The sequence below is a fragment of the Lolium perenne genome, chromosome 4 (genome assembly GCF_019359855.2).
Source record: "Lolium perenne isolate Kyuss_39 chromosome 4, Kyuss_2.0, whole genome shotgun sequence".
Lineage (NCBI taxonomy): Eukaryota > Viridiplantae > Streptophyta > Magnoliopsida > Poales > Poaceae > Lolium > Lolium perenne.
This window is the reverse complement of record NC_067247.2, coordinates 97,224,992-97,249,944: the sequence shown is the minus strand read 5'-3', so window position 1 is coordinate 97,249,944 and position 24,953 is coordinate 97,224,992. Positions and strand designations below refer to the sequence as shown.

Below are 24,953 nucleotides of genomic sequence, written 5' to 3'. Positions count from 1 at the left end.
AGTAGCGCAGCATCGGAATTGGTTCCGGAAGCGGCCACGACGATCATGGCTCCCATGTCTACAAAATGTTATAGTCATGGAGATCGAAGTACTTATTGAACCTTGTAGGTATGGTTTACTTTGTGATCAAATAAATGATTTGTGAACAAAGGATTGTTTCTTGAACAATGATAAACCAACTACATACAAAGAAGTTATGATGGGCCCTGACTCCGTTAAAATGGCTATACGCCATGAAATCCAAGATAGATGAATAGTTTTTGAAAGTAAATGGATCTATAAAATTGATGGACCTGGATGGAATATCCTTGAATAAGCTTGACTTGTCGAAAAGTTGTTTACGACAAAGTTCAAAGAGTTGACTACGATAAGATTAGATCTTCCGTAGCAATGCTTATAGTCTATGTGGATTATTCTAGTAATCACTACATATTTCTTTCATGAGATATGATAGTAGGATGGCAAAATACATTACTTAACAGAAGTGTGTAGTAAAGTTGTATACAAGATACAACCAAGAGTTTTGTTAGTCCGTGGAATACTAGATAGGTATACAAACTTCAAAATGGGTGAAGTAAGTATCGCGGAGTTGGAATCTTCACCAGGTGAAATAGTCAAAGAGTTTTTGATTTCATCAGAGACGATGAAGAGGCTTGCATATGCAAGAAATTAAGTGGGAGCACTGAGACATATTTATAATACTTTATGTAGATACATATAGTTGGTTATAAATGATGTAATTATATACTTGATTATAAAAGGTTTCATTGAGAATTAACTTCAATGAAAGGATATGGACTGAAACATATTTAGTGTCAAGATCTATGAAGATAGATTGAAACACATAATAAGTTTAAATCAAAGTACATAGAAAGGATATTGAAGTAGTTCAATATAGAAATATTAAGAAAATGTTCTTGTCATGTGAAGTTTTAACAAAACTTGAGTGTATCTGACACTCAATGAGTAAAAACACATGAGTGATTATGGATCACGAATAATATGTACACAATCAGATGTCCTGTGCTCTAAAATGTTATGAGCATATACCAGAATGATTCATGTGATGATCATTGGACGACAGTAAGAATATCCTTGAGTACTTTAGAAGAACCAAGGATATATATAATTTTATATGGGGTAATGTCAAACAAATCACTGTAAGGTGTTGCACCGATATTGGTTTTGTCACATATAAAAATAAAATTTCAATCTCAAAATTAGGCTAAGTGTTGTTTAAAAGGTAGCACAATGCTAGATTTAGAAGAGTTCTAAATGTTGTGACGGATTCTACAAACGAAGGCAGAATATGTCGTTGTTTTGACAATGACTAAAGATGTTAAGTCAAGAGGTTCTTTGAGAACTTGGTGTAGTTCCGATAGTGTCAGAACTTTGAAGCTATATTGTGTATGACAATATTAGTGACATATTTCAGACCGCGGAATTAAGGTTCCACCAGAAGACCAAACATATTTAATGCCGACTCATTTGGAAAATGAGTGATGCGTTGAGACGCAAATGAATTGCAAAATACATACGTTTCTGAGTGTGTCAGAACCGTTGACTAAAACTCTCCCTAGGGCAAAGTATGACCAACACCAGAATGCCATGGGTGTTAGGTACATTACAATGTAATCTAGATTATTGACTCTAGTGCAAGTGGGAGACTGTTGGAGATATGCCCAAGAGGCAATAATAAAAGTGGTTATTATATATCTTTATGTTTATGATAAAAGTTTATATACCATGCTATAATTGTATTAACCGAAACATTGATACATGTGTGTTATGTAAACAACAATGAGTCCCTAGTAAGCCTCTTAACTAGCTTGTTGATTAATAGATGATTAGTTTCATAATCATGAACATTGGATGTTATTAATAACAAGATTATGTCATTATATGAATGATGTAATGGACACACCCAATTAAGCGTAGCATAAGATCACGTCATTAAGTTATTTGCTATAAGCTTTCGATACATAGTTACCTAGTCCTTTCGACCATGAGATCATGTAAATCACTTATACCGGAAAGGTACTTTGATTACATCAAACGCCACTGCGTAAATGGGTGGTTATAAAGGTGGGATTAAGTATCCGGAAAGTATGAGTTGAGGCATATGGATCAACAGTGGGATTTGTCCATCCCGATGATGGATAGATATACTCTGGGCCCTCTCGGTGGAATGTCGTATAAATAGCTTGCAAGCATATGAATGGTTCATAAGAGACCACATACCACGGTACGAGTAAAGAGTACTTGTCAGGAGACGAGGTTGAACAAGGTATAGAGATACCGATGATCAAACCTCGGACAAGTAAAATATCGCGTGACAAAGGGAATTGGTATCGTATGTGAATGGTTCATTCGATCACTAAGTCATCGTTGAATATGTGGGAGCCATTATGGATCTCCAGATCCCGCTATTGGTTATTGGTCGGAGAGAGAGATCTCGACCATGTCTACATAGTTCACGAACCGTAGGGTGACACACTTAAGGTTTGATGTCGTTTAAGTAGATATGGAATAAGGAATGGAGTTCGAAGTTTTGTTCGGAGTCTCGGATGGGATCCAGGACATCACGAGGAGGTCCGGAATGGTCCGGAGAATAAGATTCATATATAGGAAGTCATATTCCAAGTTTGGAAATGATCCGGTGCATTTATGGCAGGTTCTAGAAGGTTCTAAAAAAGTCCGGAAGAAATCACCATGGAAAGTGGAGTCCCGAAGGGACTCCACCTTGCATGGCCAGCCAAACCCTAAGGGGTGGAGTCCCAGGTGGACTCCACCATAGGTGGCCGGCCACCCCACCTAAGGGAAAGGTGGGAGTCCCACCTTGGGTAGGACTCCCCCCTTGAGTAGGTTTCCCACCTATGAGAGGTTTTGTTGTTGGGGTCTTATTCGAAGATTTGGACTACAACTCTTGGGGATTTCCACCTATATAATGAGGAGGAGAGGGAGGGGGCAGCCACTCTTGGCCGCACCACCTAGGGCTGCCCATGGCCGGCGCCCTAGCCACCCCCTCTCCCCAAACCCTAGCCTCTCCTCCTCCACCACTTCTCCCGCATACGCTTAGGCGAAGCCCTGCCGGAGTTCTCCATCGACACCGCCACCACGCCGTCGTGCTATCGGGATTCCGAGGAGGATCTACTACTTCCGCTGCCCGCTGGAACGGGGAGAAGGACGTCGTCTTCATCAACACCGAACGTGTGATCGAGTACGGAGGTGCTGCCCGATTGTGGCACCGTCAAGATCTTCTACGCGCTTTTGAAAGCGGCAAGTGATCGTCTACCGCAGCAACGAGAGCCTCCTCTCGTAGGCTTGGGAACTCTTCAAGGGTTAGTATCGTTCATCCCCTCGTTGCTACCATCTTCTAGATTGCATCTTGGTTTGGATTTCGTGTTCGCGGTAGGAAATTTTTTGTTTTCTATGCAACGTATCCCTACAGATGGTAGCCCACGAGCACGAGAGGAGCAGCTGCATCTCCTACGACCATATCGGGGACGACACCGTGGACCTGCTCGTGGAGAACGACCTCAACACGGTGTATGCCCTGGCGGCCTTTGCCGCAGCCCTGCTTCCGCCGTGGACGTCTCCCACCGTGAAGCGCTCCAGGCCTGCGCCAATCATGCCCGCCTTTGGCTCGCCGGTGCTGAGGAGCCGATCGGCCCTGACACCCCTGCTACATGTGAGCGTTGATAAAGGTTCGTAATTTTATATGATTTTAGGTGATTGGCGATTGATTTAGTGTGGCTTTTGGCTGTAGATGTGATAACGCGTGAAGCACACGTCCGTTGGGAACCCCAAGAGGAAGGTGTGATGCGTACAGCAGCAAGTTTTCCCTCAGTAAGAAACCAAGGTTATCGAACCAGTAGGAGATGAAGGCCACGTGAAGGTTGTTGGCGAAGGAGTGTAGTGTGGCGCAACACCAGGGATTCTGGCGCCAACGTGGAACCTGCACAACGCAATCAAAATACTTTACCCCAACTTAACAGTGAGGTTGTCAATCTCACCGGCTTGCTGTAAACAAAGGATTAAACGTATGGTGTGGAGAATGATGTTTGCTTGTAGAGAACAGTAAAGAACAATGATTGCAGTAGATTGTATTCAGATGTAAAAGAATGGACCGGGGTCCACAGTTCACTAGTGGTGTCTCTCCCATAAGATAAATAGCATGTTGGATGAACAAATTACAGTTGGGCAATTGACAAATAGAGATGCATACATATCATGATGATTACTATGAAATTTAATCAGGGCATTACGACAAAGTACATAGACCACTATCCAGCATGCATCTATGCCTAAAAAGTCCACCTTCGAGTTAGCATCTGCACCCCTTCCAGTATTAAGTTGCAAACAACAGACAATTGCATTAAGTATGGTGCGTAATGTAATCAACACAAATATCCTTAGACAAATCATTGATGTTTTATCCCTAGTGGCAACAACACATCCACAACCTTAGAACTTTCTGTCACTGTCCCAGATTCAATGGAGGCATGAACCCACTATCGAGCATAAATACTCCCTCTTGGAGTCACAAGTATCAACTTGGCCAGAACCTCTACTAGCAACGGAGAGCATGCAAGAACATAAACAACATATATATGATATATTGATAATCAACTTGACATAGTATTCAATATTCATCGGATCCCAACAAACACAACATGTAGCATTACAAATAGATGATCTTGATCATGATAGGCAGCTCACAAGATCTAAACATGATAGCACAATGAGGAGAAGACAACCATCTAGCTACTGCTATGGACCCATAGTCCAAGGATGAACTACTCACACATCAATCCGGAAGCGGGCATGGTGATGTAGAGCCCTCCGGTGATGATTCCCCTCTCCGGCAGGGTGCCGGAGGCGATCTCCTGAATCCCCCGAGATGGGATTGGCGGCGGCGGCATCTCTGGAACTTTTTCCGTATCATGGCTCTCGGTAATAGGGTTTTCGCGACGGAGAGTTTAAGTAGGCGGAAGGGCAGAGTCGGGGGCGCTCGAGGGGCCCACACCATAGGGCAGCGCGGGCCCCTCCTTGGCCGCGCCGCCTTGTGGTGTCGCCACCTCATGGCCCCACTTCGTATCCCCTTCGGTCTTCTGGAAGCTCCGTGGAAAAATAAGACCCTGGGCGTTAATTTCGTCCAATTCCGAGAATATTTCCTGTGTAGGATTTCTGAAACTAAAAAGAGCACAAAACAGGAACTGGCGCTTCGGCATCTCGTTAATAGGTTAGTGCCGGAAAATGCATATAAATGATGTAAAGTGTGTATAAAACATGTGAGTATTGTCATAAAACTAGCATGGAACATAAGAAATTATGGATACGTTTGAGACGTATCAAGCATCCCCAAGCTTAGTTCCTACTCGCCCTCGAGTAGGTAAACGATAACAAGGATAATTTCTGAAGTGACATGCTATCGTAATCTTGATCAATACTATTGTAAAGCATATGAAGTGAATGAAGTGATTCGAAGCAATGGTAAAGACAATGATTAAACAACTGAATCATATAACAAAGACTTTTCATGAATAGTACTTTCAACACAAGCATCAATAAGACTTGCATAGGAGTTAACTCACAAAGCAATAAATTCTTAGTAGAAAGTTTTGAAGCAACACAAAGGAAGATATAAGTTTCAGCAGTTGCTTTCAACTACAACATGTATATCTCATGGATAATTGTCAACACAAAGTAATATGATGAATGCAAATAAGCAAGTATGTAGGAATCAATGCACACAGTTGACACAAGTGTTTGCTTCTAAGATAGAAAGAAGTAGGTAAACTGACTCAACATAAAGTAAAAGAATGGCCCTTCGCAGAGGGAAGCATGGATTACTATTTTTGTGCTAGAGCTTTTATTTTGAAAACATAGAAACAATTTTGTCAACGGTAGTAATAATTCATATGTGTTATGCATAAGACATCTTATAAGTTGCAAGCCTCATGCATAGAATAGCAATAGTGCTCGCACCTTGTCCTAATTAGCTTGGATTTACATGGATTATTATTGCATAACATATGTTTCAACCAAGTGTCACAAAGGGGTACCTCTATGCCGCCTGTACAAAGGTCCAAGGAGATAGATCGCATTTGATTTCTCGTTTTTGATAGATCTCAACTAAGGACATCCATACCCGGACAACATAGAAAACGGATAATGGACTCCTCTTTAATCCATAAGCATTCAACAACAGATAATATTCTCATAAGAGATTGAGGATTAGTGTCCAAACTGAAACTTCCACCATGATTCATGGCTTTAGTTAGCGGCCCAATGTTCTTCTCTAACAATATGCATAGCAACTCACATGATATTCAACAAAGGTGTAATAGTTGATGGCATCCCCAGGAACATGGTTACCGCTCAACAAGCAACTTATAAGAAATAAGATACATAGCAACATATTCAATACCACAATAGTTTTTAAGCTATTTTCCCATGAGCTATATATCGCAAAGACAAAGAATGGAATTTTAAAGGTAGCACTCAAGAAATTTACTTTGGAATGGCAGAGAAATACCATGTAGTAGGTAGGTATGGTGGACACAAATGGCATAGGTTTTGGCTCAAGGATTTGGATGCACGAGAAGTATTCCTTCTGAGTACAAGGCTTTGGCTAGCAAGGTTGTTTGAAGCAAACACAAGTATGAACCGGTACAGCAAAACTTACATAAGAACATATTGCAAGCATTATAAGACTCTACACTGTCTTCCTTGTTGTTCAAACACTTCACCAGAAAATATCTAGACTCTATAGAGACCAATCATGCAAACCAAATTTTAACAAGCTCTATGGTAGTTCTTCATTAATAGGTGCAAAGTACATGATGCAAGAGCTTAAACATGATCTATTTGAGCACAACAATTGCAAGTATATGCGTCAAAAAAACAATTGCCAAGTATCAAATTATTCAAGACAATATACCAATTACCACATGAAGCATTTTCTGTTTCCAACCATATAACAATGAACGAAGCAGTTTCAACCTTCGCCATGAACATTAAAAGTAAATGCTAAGAACACCAGTGTTCATATGAAACAGCGGAGCGTGTCTTTCTCCCATACAAAGAATGCTAGGATCCATGTTTATTCAAACAAAAACAAAAATAAAAGCAAACAGACGCTCCAAGTAAAGCACATAAGATGTGACTAAATAAAAATATAGTTTCACTAGAGGTGACCTGATAAGTTGTCGATGAAGAAGGGGATGCCTTGGGCATCCCCAAGCTTAGATGCTTGAGTCCTCTTGAAATATGCAGGGATGAACCACGGGGGCATCCCCAAGCTTAGACTTTTCACTCTTCTTGATCATATTGTATCATCCTCCTCTCTTGATCCTTGAAAACTTCCTCCACACCAAACTCGAAACAAACTCATTAGAGGGTTAGTGCATAATCAAAATTCACATATTCAGAGGTGACATAATCATTCTTAACACTTTTGTACATTGCACAAAGCTACTGAAAGTTAATGGAACAAAGAAATCTATTCAACATAGCAAAAGAGGCAATGTGAAATAAAAGGCAAAATCTGTCAAAACAGAACAGTCCATAAAGACGAATTTTTCTGGGGCACTTTACTTGCTCAGATGAAAAATCTCAAATTGAATGAAAGTTGCGTACATATCTGAGGATCACGCACGTAAATTGGCAGATTTTTCTGAGGTACCTACAGACGGGTCTGCTCAATTTCGTGACAGTAAGAAATCTGTTTCTGCGCAGTAATCCAAATCAAGTATCAACCCTACTATCAAAGACTTTACTTGGCACAACAATGCAATAAAATAAAGATAAGGAGAGGTTGCTACAGTAGTAACAACTTCCAAGACTCAACAAAACAAAAGTGCAGAAGTAAAATAATGGGTTGTCTCCCATAAGCGCTTTTCTTTAACGCCTTTCAGCTAGGCGCAGAAAGTGTGAATCAAGTATTATCAAGAGATGAGGCATTAGCATCATAATTTTCACAATTTGTCACAATAGGTATATTAGATGCTCCATCATCCATAGTGGTACTAAGGGCTTTGTCAATTTTAGGCCTATAATAGTTTTTTGGCTTAGGCACCTTAGAGACATACATGAACTTTTGCTCCTTACCCACATAAGCTTTCTCCTTAAACTTAAGAGAAGAAAAAGTTGAACCCAAGGTTCCCATAGCTTCTTCAAGTTCACTAATCCTATGGGTTTGATTATCATGAGTAGCACAAGTTTCTAAGATAGCGACTCTCTCATTAATTCCACCTAGAGATTTATCAAGTTTATCAGTGTTATTAAGTAATATTCCCAATTTAGTCTTAATACTTGGAAGATTTTGCTCTATTGGTCTCCAACTTTTTCATGACATCTTCAAGAGAGATTTCAATTTTAACTTCATTAACAGGTGGTATTCCAACTAGACTCTCAATAATGCAACTAGCTTCTAAAGCAGGAGTGCCTAGGAAATTACCTCCCGCAAGAGTATCAAGAACATACCTATTCTAGCTAGAGATACCAACATAAAAGTTCCTAAGCAGGATAATAGTGGAGTGTTTCTTAGTGCACCTATGATGACCATCACTAATTCTATACCAAGCATCTTTAAAACATTCTCCCCCTTGTTGGTTAAAAGAACGAACTTCAACTTCAGGATTACTCATTTTTAGCAATAGTAAAAACAAGTAAAGCAAACTAAATTAAGTAAAGTAAATGCAAGTAACTAATTTTTTTGTATTTTTGATATAGAGAAAGTAAACAAGACAAATGAAATAAAGTAAAGCAACTAATTTTTTGTGTGTTTTTGATATAAAGAAGCAAACAAAACAGAAAATAAAATAAAGTAAAGTAAAGAAAGACAATAACAAAGTAAAGAGATTGGATGTGAGAGACTCCCCTTGCAGCGTGTCTTGATCTCCCCGGCAACGGCGCCAGAAAAAGAGCTTGATAACGCGTGAAGCACACGTCCGTTGGGAACCCCAAGAGAAAGGTGTCATGCGTACAGCAGCAATTTTCCCTCAGTAAGAAACCAAGGTTATCAAACCAGTAGGACATGAAGGCCACATGAAGTTTGTTGGCGAAGGAGTGTAGTGCGGCGCAACACCAGGGATTCCGGCGCCAACGTGGAACCTGCACAACACAATCAAAATACTTTGCCCCAACTTAACAGTGAGGTTGTCAATCTCACCTGCTTGCTGTAAACAAAGGATTAAACGTATGGTGTGGAGAATGATGTTTGCTTGCAGAGAACAGTAAAGAAAAATGATTGCAGTAGATTGTATTCAGATGTAAAAGAATGGACCGGTGTCCACAGTTCACTAGTGGTGTCTCTCCCATAAGATAAATAGCATGTTGGGTGAACAAATTACAGTTGGGCAATTAACAAATAGAGATGCATACATATCATGATGATTACTATGAGATTTAATCAGGGCATTACGACAAAGTACATAGACCGCTATCCAGCATGCATCTATGCCTAAAAAGTCCACCTTCGGGTTAGCATCCGCACCCCTTCCAATATTAAGTTGCAAACAACAGACAATTGCATTAAGTATGGTGCGTAATGTAATCAACACAAATATCCTTAGACAAAGCATTGATGTTTTATCCCTAGTGGCAACAACACATCCACAACCTTAGAACTTTTTGTCACTGTCCCAGATTCAATGGAGGCATGAACCCACTATTGAGCATAAATACTCCCTCTTGGAGTCACAAGTATCAACTTGGCCAGAGCCTCTACTAGCAACGGAGAGCATGCAAGAACATAAACAACATATATATGATAGATTGATAATCAACTAGACATAGTATTCAATATTCATCGGATCCCAACAAACACAACATGTAGCATTCACTACAAGAAAAGTTCTGATAGACAACGTCTCAAAATCGTCCGCTAAGGGGTATTTTTCGTCGCCTATGGGCCTAACCCGACGATATGGGTTCTGTTGTGGAAACTGCGTCAGGCAAAGTCCTACGACGATTTTTTCGGTCTGTCGCGCTTGGGCGCCCTTCCGCCACGGAAAATCGGACCGTTGCGCAAGTGTTTCCGGGAGCCCGTTGACTGCTGACGTCATGCAAACTGCCACGTGGCAGACGCCGTTAACTGACAGTTAACGGCGTTAACCGGCTGAAACCCCGTGGTAGATGGTAGGCCCACACGTGGCCTGCCACGTCTTAAGCGGGCCGGCCCATTAAGTTTGCGGGCCGGGCCAGCTGACTTAGTTTGACCGGTCAACTATATAGCTGGGCTGGTCCATTAGTTACGTGGGCCGGGCCTAACCTGTAAGGTTGACTGGTCAAAACTTTAATGGGCCGGCCCACTAAGCATGTGGGCCGGGCCGAATGCACTCGTTTGACCGGTCAACAGGCAAAAGGGCCGGCCCACAAGACACGTGGGACCCACTTTCCTGTTATCGGGCCGGCCCATTTACCTAGTGGGGTCCACCTTAAAACAACTGGGCCGGCCCAAGAAGTTATTGGGCCGGCCCAATTAGCATATGGGTCCCACTTTCCTCGCATCGGTGGCCCATTTAGTACGTGGGGTCCACAATAGATCAAATGGGCCGCCCAACAAGAAAGTGGGCCGGCCAAAAACACGAGGTGGGTCCCACTTTCCGTTAAAGGGCCGCCCATTTAGTATATGGGGTCCACCATATAGCAAGTGGGCCGCCCAAGAAGATAGTGGGCCGGCAAAAACACAGTGGGTCCCAATTTCCAGTTAAAGGGCCGGCCCATTTAGTATGTGGGGTCCACCATATAGCAATTGGGCCGCCCAACAAGATAGTGGCCGGGCCAAAAACACAGGTGGGTCCCACTTTCCTGTTAAAGGGCCGGCCCATTTAGTATGTGGGGTCCACCATATAGCAAGTGGGCCGGCCCAGCAAGATAGTGGGCCCGGCCAAAAACACAGGTGGGTCCCACTTTCCTATTGAAGGGTCGGCCCATTTAGTATGTGGGGTCCATAATATAGCAAGTGGGCTGGTCCAACAAGATAGTGGGCCGACCCAATAAGCTGGTGGGGCCCACTTCCCTGTTAACGGGCCGGCCCAATAAGTAGGTGGGCCGACCCAAAATGAAAGTGGGTCCCACACTACTGTAAGTGGGCCGGCCCAATCAGTTGTAGGGCCCTGGTTGTTTGTCTAGTCAACTTGCATTAAATTTCATGAGCCTAAAATCTGATATCAATGATACACACAATTACATACACAAATAAAATAACTAGGAAAATTACAAGGCAATTAATGTGCCCAAATAAAAAAATCACATAGAATAATTGAGGACTTCTATTAGCATCATCAATAACACGTTGACATTTGGCAATCGCCTTGATTGAATCTTGTGTACTCTTGGTCAACATATCAGCTACAGATCTTAAAGCAGCAATACCATGTCTTTTATAAAGTACAGCCTTGAGATATTTAATCGCTTGATGAAAGGAATGGTCTAGGTTGACGGCTATGAGAGGATGCATCGGAAGAAAGATCGAACTTTTGTGGGCCTCTCTTCTGATGAAGATTGCTTCATCACAACTGCATTCTGATAATAATGCAAAAAGAGTTAAACGATGAACTATGCAAACATGTATTAAGCATTGTCGATATGAGATAGTCACAAGTACTAAGCACATACTTACATTATATCGTTGCATAGGCTCACCCCGGAACCTTTTTTGCGCTCTATCTTGTACTAAGGACTTCTTCATTACACCTGCATTTTAGTAATATTGCAACATAGTTGCAACAGTGAACTATTCAAACATTTATTATGCAATGTAGATATAAGATAATAACAAGTTGCATAAATAAGACAATGTATGGAACTTGTACTAAGCACAGACTTACATCATAATGTTGCACAGGGTCGCTTTGGCGACTATCTTCTAATGATGACTGCTTCATTAAAACTGCATTCTGGTAATATTGCAAACATAGTTACAACAATTAACTATTCAAACATGTATTACGCAATGTAGAGATCAGATAACAAAGATGTAGTAGAAATAAGCACAAGATAAGATAAGATGCATGTACTAAGCACATACATCGGCTCATTGCAGTCCTTCTCTTGCGTGCACTAGTCGTGGTCGACATGCCTGTCATTTTAGGTTCAGCCATCAAGTGAAATGCTAATCCTCCTGCTCCATTGTCCTTAATCTGTGTTTAGATATCACATTTAAGACCAAGTCAGCTGGTTTCAAATAACAAAAAACTTGAGCTGCCAAATGAATAAGCCAATATTTACCAGATATCAGATTAAAACCAACTATATGTTGCTTTTCATGAGATACGAATTTCAGACATTCAGATTTAGAGTAGGGTAATGCCAAGGTTTTCCACATAAAGTAAACTGGCATTAAGAATGACCAAATGTCAGGTTCAAATCACCTTCGCAGTTGCTCCAAGACAAGCATATCAAATAGGCAGAAACATAGTAAAGCATGAATGGCATTGCTATGGCAGGGTTCCAAGTGTTAATCTCTTGCATAAGGAACAATGCATATAGGTTATAGATAATGACGGAAGTAAACTGCCAAAATTACCAACCAAGAACTCAGATTCCAACCTTCCCTAGCGTCCCCGCTGTTAATGTTGGATATTCTAATAAGTGGTTCGCATGATCAATCCCTAGGAAAAATAACATTGACAGGTTAGTCTACGATAATACAAAGACCAGACATGCACGCAGCAATAACTATACAAGCTGTGCGACAGGAGAATTCATGGAAAAATAGCTATAAGCTAAAGACGAGGTATAAGAGCAAGCATATTGGAAATGCACATAGCATGATTATAAAAGCAGTGTGAGAATAGCAGGCACGAGAAAACAGCTAGCGGCTAGCGGTGAGCTAATGACGTGGTATAAGAACAACCAGATTGGAAATGCCCATAGCATGACTATAAAAGGAATAGCATGCAGTACAAAAACAGTTGGCAGCAAATTAATGGGTATAAGGCTATAAGTATGTGGATGCACACACGTGTCAGTAGAATGAACAGGATGGTAGCGACCGGATAATGCTTTTGTAGTGTACAATATTTAAACGAACTTCATGCGAAGTAACAAATAAAGAAAGTTAATGGCATATGAGATCTGCAAATAACTACACAAAACATGGCTAAAGAAACACCGCGATCTAACGGGCCAACGTACTAACCAAGCTGCAGCGGGGTGGACGGGGGCGGCAACTTGCATTCCAGCGGCGGCGAACGCGGGAGACGATGAGTTGACCCTGTTTCAGTAGAAGCGGGCGTTAGTGAAGCAGATCTTGTTGGCTGGCAAGGGATTCGGTGAAGTTGATACAGCCGGTGCGCCAAGCTAGTCGGTGGAATAGATCGGTTTCTGTGGAGGGGGGGGCGCGGTGAAGTAGACCCGGTTCCGTTGGAGAGGATCCGGTGCGTCGACAGGAAAAGGCGTTGATTGCTATGCTGTGGATGAGGTCGGCGGTGAAGCAGATCCGTCGGTGGCGAGGTCGGCGTTGAAGCAGATCCGTCGGTGGCGAGGTCGGCGGTGAAGCAGATCCATCGGTGGCGAGGGCGGCGGGGGAGCGGATCAGGTGGGTGGACAGCCAACACGATAAGGCTACGCTTTGGAGGAGTATGCCGGCGGCGAAGCAGATCTAGTACTGTAGAGAGTCAGAGCTTTGGCGTGTGAGAGTATTTTTGAGCTAATGGGGGCGAATGGTTGGTGGGTGGGTGTGGGCCTGTGGGGAGGGTTCGGGATCTAGGCAAGATATTTCATTGTTACCGAATGAGCCCTCCATGGTCGGTGGGTTGTAACTTCCGGACCAGGGTTAAAAGGGTAAAACTGGTCACGGGATTTTCGAATGGATTCGGCGGGATGATTTGGCGCGGGGCCGAAATTTTCAGTTTCAAGCTACGAGCAGAACGACAAAAATAATGTTCTTCCCCAGGGAGCTCTCCTCTTCTCTTTCTCTCTCGAGTCTCTCTCACTCCCCCGGCTCCTCTCCCCCTTCTCTCCGGCGGCCTCGCCGGCCGGAGACGAGGCCGACTTCTCTCTGTATATCGTACACCCTCCGAACTAAATTAATTGATTCAACTTTCCTTAGACGTGTATGTATCTAGAGTAAAAACATGTGTGGATACATCCATATTTTGATAAGCAAAGTTGAGTCAGCTAATTTGGATCCGAGGGAGTTAGTGTTGTTGTAAGCTTAGATCCAGTGTTTCCCATGAGCAGAATGGCGCAATGGAGTCGGGGATCTCGTCATCGGCTTCAGATCTGGCCTATGGTGAATCTGGCGGATCAGATCTGGCGGATCTTGCCGGCCAAACCCCGATCTGGTGCCATCAAGGTGATGGCGCTAACGGTGAGGCTTGCTTTGGTCAGTGCTTCAGATCTGGCCAACGGGGAAGTCAAGCTGCTAACGTTCACAAGCTCGGGGCATACGACGGCGTCATCCGTCTTGCCTGTGAACATCTTGGCCTTTCAGCGGCCCTTCTCAGAGCCAATATGCCGTTGCTGAGGCCATTCTTCTCCTTCGTCCTGGCGACTACCGGCGACACCGTCCCAAGTGGTGCGTCCCCGGCGACGTAGTTGCTGGAAAGGATGCGGAGCAGAGATCTGATGTGCGGTCCAGAAGGACTCGATTGATTTTCTTCTATATGTTTTGGGGTCCTTTTTGTAAAGTTGCGGGTCCTATTATTTATTGTCTAGTTCTTTTGGACCTCTATGTAATTTTTTGGACTAGTTTCCATTTGCAACGATAAACTTGATTTTTGACAAGTTCATGGGAAAAAAAATTCTTTGCACATATGGCCTATCATGTATGAACATTCTTAAGATTTAAACTACTATATGTAATGGCCAGCACTTGCGCAAGGGGATCGTCTAGTGCGCACTAGTTTCCATTAGCACCGATAAATTTGAATCTCGACAAGTTCTTGGAAGAAAAAATTGATTCACATATAGCCTATCATGTATGAACATTATTGGGATTCAAACTATACATAGATGGCCAACACGTGTGCAAGGGGGTCCGCTAATGTGCACTAGTTTCCATTTGCACTGATAAATTTGAATCTATACAAGTTCTCCGAAAAAAATTGCTTCACACATATGCCCTATCATGTATGAACATTATTGGGATTCATAATATATATAGATGGCCAACACTTGTGCAAGGGGGTCCTCTAATTCTTGGGGATTTCAATCTCTCTCTCTCTCTCTCGATCTATCGTTGGTGGCCAGAACAACACACATATGCATGCACTTTATGCGCAAAGGCGCGGGTGCCTCTAGTAATTCATGTGTGTGCGTATAGTTGAACATATTCTTGGGGATTTCAATCTCTATCTCTCGATCTATATATCGTTGGTGGCCAAGAAACACACTTATATATATACGCATGCACTTTATGCGCAAAGGCGCGGGTGCCTCTAATAATGTGTGTGTGCACTCGATCGATTATCCCTAAACCTTAATCCCTAAAACCCTAATCCCTAATTATACCCTAAACATACACCCTAAACACCCTAAACACTAAACCCTAAACCCTAGACCCTAAACCCTAAACACTACACCCTAAACCCTAAACCCTAAACCCTAACACTAGACCCTAAACACTAAACCCCAAACCCCAAACCCTAAACCCTAGACCCTAAACCCTAATTAACCCTAACCCTAACCCTAAAACCCTAGCTAGATAACCCTAAACCCTAATTAAACCTTAATTAAACCCTACATATATATAGGCCAACGACACTTCATTGCGCATCAAGCAGGCGACCAACTAATTAGCGCTGATAAATTAATTAACTTTAATTTTGACAAGTTCTCTCGAATGAAAACACATTTGATTAAGTTGCCTCGTAATATATATACAATTAGTGTGCATGCGCGCATGTCATACCTTGCACATATCATTTGTGCATATATTTCAATATATATCTGAATATATTCTTGGGGATATATATATTTCAATCTCTCTCTCGATCTATATATCGTTGGTGGCCAAAAAACACACTTATATACGCATGCACTTTATGCGCAAAGGCGCGGGTGCCACTAATATGTGTGCACTCGATCGATGATTCCTAAACCTTAAACTCTAAAATCCTAATCCCTAATCCCTAATCCCTAATTATACCCTAAACGTACACCCTAAACACTAAACCCTAAACCCTAGACCCTAAACCCTAAACACTACACCCTAAACCCTAAACCCTAAACACTAAACACTAGACCCTAAACCCTAGACCCTAAACCCTAACCCTAGACCCTAAACCCTAGACCCTAGACCCTAAACCCTAAACCCTAATTAACCCTAACCCTAAAACCCTAGCTAGATAACCCTAAACCCAAAACTCTAATTAAACCCAACATATATATAGGCCAACGACACTTCATTGCGCATCAAGCAGGCGACCAACTAATTAGCGCTGATAAATTAATTAACTTGAATTTTGACAAGTTCTCTCGAATGAAAACACATTTGATTAAGTTGCCTCATAATATATATACAATTAGTGTGCATGCGCGCATGTCATACCTTGCACATATCATTCGTGCATATATTTCAATATATATCTGAACATATTCTTGGGGATATATATACATTTCAATCTCTCTCTTGATCTATATATCGTTGGTGGCCAAAAAACACACTTATATACGCATGCACTTTATGCGCAAAGGCGCGGGTGCCTCTAATAATGTGTGTGTGCACTCGATCGATCGTTGATCCCTAAACCTTCAACCATAAAACCCTAATCCCTAATCCCTAATTATACCCTAAACGTACACCCTAAACACCCTAAACACTAAACCCTAAACCCTAGACCCTAAACCCTAGACCCTAAACCCTAAACACTACACCCTAAACCCTAAACCACTACACCCTAAACCCTAAACCCTAATTAAACCCTACATATAAATATAGGCCAACGACACTTCATGGCGCATCAAGCAGGCGACCAACTAATTAGCGCTCATAAATTAATTAACTTGAATTTTGACAAGTTCTCTCGAATGAAAATACATTTGATTAAGTTGCCTCATAATATATATACAATTAGTGTGCATGCGCGCATGTCATACCTTGCACATATCATTCGTGCATATATTTCAATATATATCTGAACATATTCTTGGGGATATATATATACACATTTCAATCTCTCTCTCGATCTATATATCGTTGGTGGCCAAAAAGCACACTTATATACGCATGCACTTTATGCGCAAAGACGCGAGTGCCTCTAATAATGTGTGTGTGCACTCGATCGATGATCCCTAAACCTTTAAACCCTAAAACCCTAGTCCCTAATCCCTAATTATACCCTAAACGTACACCCGAAACACCCTAAACACTAAACCCTAAACCCTAGACCCTACACCCTAAACACTACACCCTAAACCCTAAACACTAAACACCCTAAACTCTAAACCCTAGACCCTAAACCCTAAAACTAAACCCCAAACCCTAAACCCTAAACCCTAAACCCTAATTAACCCTAACCCTAAAACCCTAGCTAGATAACCCTAAACCCAAAACCCTAATTAAACCCAACATATATATAGGCCAACGACACTTCATTGCGCATCAAGCAGGCGACCAACTAATTAGCGCTGATAAATTAATTAACTTGAATTTTGACAAGTTCTCTCGAATGAAAACACATTTGATTAAGTTGCCTCATAATATATATACAATTAGTGTGCATGCGCGCATGTCATACCTTGCACATATCATTCGTGCATAAATTTCAATATATATCTGAACATATTCTTGGGGATGTATATACATTTCAATCTCTCTCTCGATCTATATATCGTTGGTGGCCAAAAAATACACTTATATACGCATGCACTTTATGCGCAAAGACGCGGGTGCCTCTAATAATGTGTGTGTGCACTCGATCGATCGTTGATCCCTAAACCTTCAACCCTAAAACCCTAATCCCTAATCCCTAATTATACCCTAAACGTACACCCTAAACACCCTAAACACTAAACCCTAAACCCTAAACCCTAAACCCTAAACCCTAAACAGTACACCCTAAACCCTAAACCCTAATTAAACCCTACATATAAATATAGGCCAACGACACTTCATTGCGCATCAAGTAGGCGACCAACTAATTAGCGCTGATAAATTAATTAACTTGAATTTTGACAAGTTCTCTCGAATGAAAACACATTTGATTAATTAGTTGCCTCATATAATATATATATACAATTAGTGTGCATGCGCGCATGTCATACCTTGCACATATCATTCGTGCATATATTTCAATATATATATAAACATATTCTTGGGGATATATATACATTTCAATCTCTCTCGATCTATATATTGTTGGTGGCCAAAAAACACACTTATATACGCGTGCACTAATTTATGCGCGAATTGGCGCGGGTGCCTCTAATAATGTGTGTGTGCACTCGATCGATGATCCCTAAACCTTAAACCCTAAAACCGTAATCCTTAAGCCCTAATTATACCCTAAACGTACACCCTAAACACCCTAAACACACTAAACCCTAAACCCTAGACCCTAAACCCTAAACACTACACCCTAAACCCTAAACCCTAAACACTAAACACTAAACCCAAAACCCTAACCCTAGACCCTAAACCCTAAACCCTAAACCCCAAACCCTAAACCCTAAACCCTAAACCCTAGACCCTAAACCCTAATTAACCCTAACCCTAACGTACACCCTAAAACCCTAGCTAGATAACCCTAAACCCTAAACCCTAATTAAACCCTACATATATATAGGCCAACGACACTTCATTGCGCATCAAGCAGGCGACCAACTAATTAATTAGCGCTGATAAATTAATTAACTTGAATTTTGACAAGTTCTCTCGAATGAAAACACATATGATTAATTAGTTGCCTCATAATATATATATACAATTAGTGTGCATGCATGCGCGCATGTCATACCTTGCACATATCATTCGTGCATATATTTCAATATATATCTGAACATATTCTTGGGGATATATATACATTTCAATCTCTCTCTCGATCTATATATCGTTGGTGGCCAAAATTAAAAACACACTTATATACGCATGCACTTTCTGCGCAAAGGCGCGGGTGCCTCTAATAATGTGTGTGTGCACTCGATCGATGATCCCTAAACCTTAAACCCTAACACCCTAATCCCCAATCCCTAATTATACCCTAAACATACACCCTAAACACCCTAAACACTAAACCCTAAACCCTAGACCCTAAACCCTAAACACTACACCCTAAACCCTAAACACTAAACACTAAACCCTAAACCCTAACCCTAGACCCTAAACCCTAAACCCTAAACCCTAATTAACTCTAACCCTAACCCTAAAACCCTAGCTAGATAACCCTAAACCCTAAACCCTAATAAACCCTACATATATATATAGGCCAATGACACTTCATTGCGCATCAAGCAGGCGACCAACTAATTAGTGCTGATAAATTAATTAACTTGAATTTTGACAAGTTCTCTCGAATATATGAAAACACATTTGATTAAGTTGCCTCATAATATATATATATATATACAATTAGTGTGTGCATGCGCGCATGTCATACCTTGCACATATCATTCGTGCATATATTTCAATATATATCTGAACATATTCTTGGGGATATTTTTTTTTTATTCTCTCTCTCGATCTATATATCGTTGGTGGCCAAAACACACACTTTTATATACGCATGCACTTTATGCGCAAAGGCACGTGTGCGTCTAATAATGTGTGTGTGCACTCGATCGATGATCCCTAAACCTTAAACCCTAAAACCCTAATATCCCTAATCCCGAATTATACCCTAAACGTACACCCTAAACACCCTAAACACTAAACCCTAAACCCTAGACCCTAAACCCTAAACACTACACCCTAAACCCTAAACACTAAACCCTAAACCCTAACCTGCACTTTGTGCGCGCAAAGGCATGTGCCTCTAATAATGTGTGCGCATTCGATCGATCTAGTTTTGATTAATCATAGCACACAAATAAAGAAGTTGTATTTGAATCCACCCAACCCTAATCTAAAACACATAGCCCCTAACATGCATGGCCTAATTAATTGACCCCTTCTCTCTAGCTAATTAGTGGAAATTGCACAAAATCAAAAGGGGTCCCTCACTAATTATACATATATATCTAGATTGTGATAAACTTTTGCCCCATATTTGGTGGATGGGTGCATCTTGGCATGTAAAACAATTAATGTTTGCAAATGGCATTGTCAAAATTTATGTACAAATGATTTCTTTCCATCCAAAGTGCATAAAATGGGAGTTTCAATGAAGAAAGTACAAATAAAACAGCTCAACATGCCTCCACACCCCAATTTTCACACGAAGTAGAGCATATTTAAAGGACAATTCCAGAGTTTTACTATTTTTCAAGCAACTTTGCTAATTTCCACCCACTCACATGACTTTATGTCGATTTAACGAAAATAGGGCGAATTTAAACTACATGGGCGGGATAGTTTGAATTGTGCGCGCGGCAAAGGGAACCGCCTATTCCTCAACCTTGTGCACGACAAATTACAGACGCAACTCCATTAAACACCACCTACCGGGCGGCCCGGCCGCATGACCCCCCACCCACCCCTACACAACTTATCCCCGTCCGTGCGAAGAGCTTCCCCTCCCCGTCCCGTCCGTGCGAAGAAGAAGCTTCCCCTCCCCGTCGTTCTTCTCGAGACGCACCGATGGTCAAGTTGATCCACGGTAGGGCTGCTATCTCTAGCAAAATCATGCATCGGGCAAGACGGCCTAACGATTTATATTTTCTTGATGCTGCTAAAAAAATCGTCAGTATGCTCGAACTAATTGGCACTTTATAGTTTTCCGCTCGATTTATCCTCGATCAATTTGTTCATTTGCGTGGGCATATAGAGTCAGTTCTGCACTCGATCCGTTAATTTGCTGAAATGTCATGGCAGAGTTGTACACGATCTGTTTGCTAAATGTCGATGGGCATTTTTTGTTTTGTACTCGACATGATTACTGAAATGCATAATCATGTAGTATAGTTTTGTACTCGATGGATATACATTTCCTACTTCGCCTTAAAAATGAATCACCAACCATTGTATCTCATAATTAAACAGATGGACATAACTTGGATACTGCATGGACACTTATGTTCCCCTTCATATATAAATGGTGTTCAACCCTTTATGGGGTTTATTAGAGCTCATGAAGGTCACAACCTGGACGTGTATGCCCGCGCTGCACATGTATGAATGGTGAGAAGAGGCCTCACCATGTAGTGGAAGATCATTTACACATTTTTGGGATGGACCGCACATATGTTAGGTGGGTTTATCATGGTGAACCATATAATGATCCTTCAGCGGGAGAAGCAGATCTTGCTCACACTGTACGTGTGCTGGCATATGTAGTTAATTATTTATATTGATGCTGCCGCTGTTTCGATCAATAGTTTGCATTGCTGTGCAAGGTTCTGTACTCAAATTTAACTTGTTGCAGATGGATGGACGGGAAGGAGAGAAAAAGCGCTTGCTTCAGGAAACGGGTTTCAGCTCTGGGACATGTGCTGTGCCAGATGAGAAGGTAAATATGTAAAACGACATTTTTTCAGGTTGCATCCCTTAGATGTTTGTCTAATCTATTGATGTACTAATTGCAGAAGCATAGAGTTGAAGAGGTCTCTCAGTTTGATGGGAGATTTGAAGATGAATCTCAGTTTGATGCACTTGTGGATGGTACTGATGATGAGCCTTTCATAGACGAAGGTCCTGCACCTGAGATTATCCAGCCTACAGAAGGAGGCCGTGGACCGAGTACACAGCTTTGCGTTGAAGTGGATGCACGCCCAGAGATCATCAGGGGCGTCCGGGTAGTCTCAAGACCACCCAGCCCTGATGCACCTGTGGATGGTACTGATGACGAGCCTTTCATAGACGAAGGTCCTGCACCTGAGATTATCCAGCCTACAGAAGGAGGCCGTGGACCGAGTACACAGTTTTGCGTTGAAGTGGATGCACGCCCGGAGATCATCAGGGGCGTCCCGGTAGTCTCAGGACCACCCAGCCCTGATGGAAAATGTTGAGCTACTTTATGATTCGTACTCTTATGTTCTGGTGCTGTAGTATGTACTATCTTTGTTATGATTTGTACGCCTTTGGCGCTAGAACTATAATTAAGCATTCAGTGGATGATCGCGTTGCAAAATTTGACACCCACACAATCAGTTCATCGTATGAGTAGTAGCACAATTACTTCTACAGCCAGTCCTGCCAGCGCATTAATTGGTAGCATGAAACACTTTCAGGCACTCCTCGATTCATATTAATTGACTCAATTTTGTCTAGATATGGATGTATCTAGATGCATTTGTTAACTAGACTAACAAACTTGAGTCAGTTAATATGAATCGGTGTAAACCACCCAAGTCCTCGAGCAGCTAGTTTATTGACTCTGGACTCCAAGCCTCTCGCGGCAAGCCATCGACGAAGCTTTGACCAGATCTTGGCCCGTTTTTTTTTTGCGAATAGCAAAGCTTTAACCAGTTCCGCTCGGGATACGGCACGCCGGTGAGCTTGCACGGTTGCCATGAGCACTTTCCGGCGGAACTTCCTCTGCAGCGCCCTCAAGCCGCCGCTGCGAGACAGCACGCAGTGCCTCGAGGTGGACGGAACGGACGAACTCGGGATCTCAGGGCGGGGGGGTCCACCTCGTCCCGGAACGATCTCCAGCGGGTGAACGAGGACATGCATGGCGGCCAGGGGATTTGGTTTTTTTTGTTGTTGTTTGAGCTTGGGATTTGGGGTTTTTTCGGATAGGGGAGGAGGAACCGAGGAAGAGGAAGGAACAGCCCGCGTGCTTGGCGCGTGGCAGTGTGCTTGAATTTCGAATTTTCGTGAAATGTTTCATTTCCCCGCTACAATTCGGGAGGTTTGTTGACGCGCCAATGTGTCCCGCCGGGGAGCTTCAAGTGAATTTGGGGTGCCACACTATGGGCCCCAGTTTCAGTGAGACATGTAATGACTAGTCACATCAGTAAGTTCACTGTGTAATAAAATATGTTACCCCTCCCCTTTATGTAAACCCCCTTGTCTCTCTCGATCGAGTGCCGACAGCCGACGGATGCAAGCCGCTAGCTCGATCCCCTCCTTTCGCCTCCACCGTCCAGGCATCCAGCTTGGAGGGGCAAGCTGCATCTAGACCAAGCGGATTAGGTAGTACTCTACTAGTAATGTTCTATCCTTTCTCGATATCGGTTCCTTTTTCCTCACCTCGATATCTTGCGCATATATTTCCTATTCTGGGCGAAGGGGTGTCTTTCTGGTCACCCTCGCGCTGGGAGTGATTGATGGGGATGGGGGTGGGGGCGGGGGCTACCTTTGCTTGGATTGGGGTGTTCTTCCTTTATTTGTCGACATTTGCAACCCTTGTAGTCTCTGCTGATCCTCAATGTATCTTTTGTCAGCTTGTACAGGAAAGGGAAGACCTCGATCGGTGGTGGTGGTGGTGGGGGGGGCAATGGAGCGTAAGGCCACCACGCATGTGGGAAATTGGCTGAGCCTGAGCTGCGTCCCTAGCCCCGCAAAGCAGGTACTCCGTTTGCTTATCCACTCTGTTTGTCTGCATCCTCAATCTGTTCCTGTTCTGGAAAATGCTTAAAGTAGCACATGTCTTCAGCTGTTTGTGCGTAAAGCCTCTGTGACACCATGCTCTATATTCTCTGTATCAGGTTGGTACCTCCAGGTTCCGTGCTGAGGCTATGGGGAACGATAGCGCCCCACCTGCTGCAGGAGCATGGCCAGATCTGCAGCACAAGAAGCGAAATGCCACTGCCGAGCTGGGCAGGGACCGCCCAGGGGTAAATTTTTTTTAACCAACTTACCATGTAGTATGAATCTGATACTCCCTCAGATCCAAATTAATTGACTCAACTATCTGTAGATACGGATGTATCTAGATGTGTTTTAGCTCTAGATACTACTACCTCCATCCCAAAGCTTAGGGCTTATATTATTTTTAGAAAGTCAAACTATACCATGTTTGTGTTGGAGATATGCCCAAGAGGCAATAATAAAATGGTTATTATAATATATCTTTGTGTTTATGATAATGTTTACATACCATGCTATAATTGTATTAACCGAAACATTGATACATGTGTGTTATGTGAACAACAAAGAGTCCCTAGTAAGCCTCTTGTATAACTAGCTTGTTGATTAATAGATGATCATGGTTTCGTGATCATGAACATTGGATGTTATTAATAACAAGATTATGTCATTATATGAATGATGTAATGGACACACCCAATTAAGCGTAGCATAAGATCACGTCATTAAGTTATTTGCTATAAGCTTTCGATACATAGTTACCTAGTCCTTTCGACCATGAGATCATGTAAATCACTTATACCGGAAAGGTACTTTGATTACATCAAACGCCACTGCGTAAATGGGTGGTTATAAAGGTGGGATTAAGTATCCGGAAAGTATGAGTTGAGGCATATAGATCAACAATGGGATTTGTCCATCCCGATGACGGATAGATATACTCTGGGCCCTCTCGGTGGAATGTCGTCTAATGTCTTGCAAGCATATGAATAAGTTCATAAGAGACCACATACCACGGTACGAGTAAAGAGTACTTGTCAGGAGACGAGGTTGAACAAGGTATAGAGTGATACCGATGATCAAACCTCGGACAAGTAAAATATCGCGTGACAAAGGGAATTGGTATCGTATGTGAATGGTTCATTCGATCACTAAGTCATCGTTGAATATGTGGGAGACATTATGGATCTCCAGATCCCGCTATTGGTTATTGGTCGGAGAGAGATCTCAACCATGTCTACATAGTTCGCGAACCGTAGGGTGACACACTTAAGGTTTGATGTTGTAATAGTAGAACTTGAAAATGGAATGGAGTTCGAAGTATTGTTCGAAGTCTCGGATGGGATCCCGGACATCACGAGGAGTTCCG

General features: G+C 42.3%; 1 pseudogene; it reads left to right on the top strand.

Moving 5' to 3' along the window:
• LOC127347027 (uncharacterized) overlaps window positions 1-24,953 on the top strand; it is a 60,925-nt pseudogene that overhangs the window by 5,552 nt on the left and 30,420 nt on the right.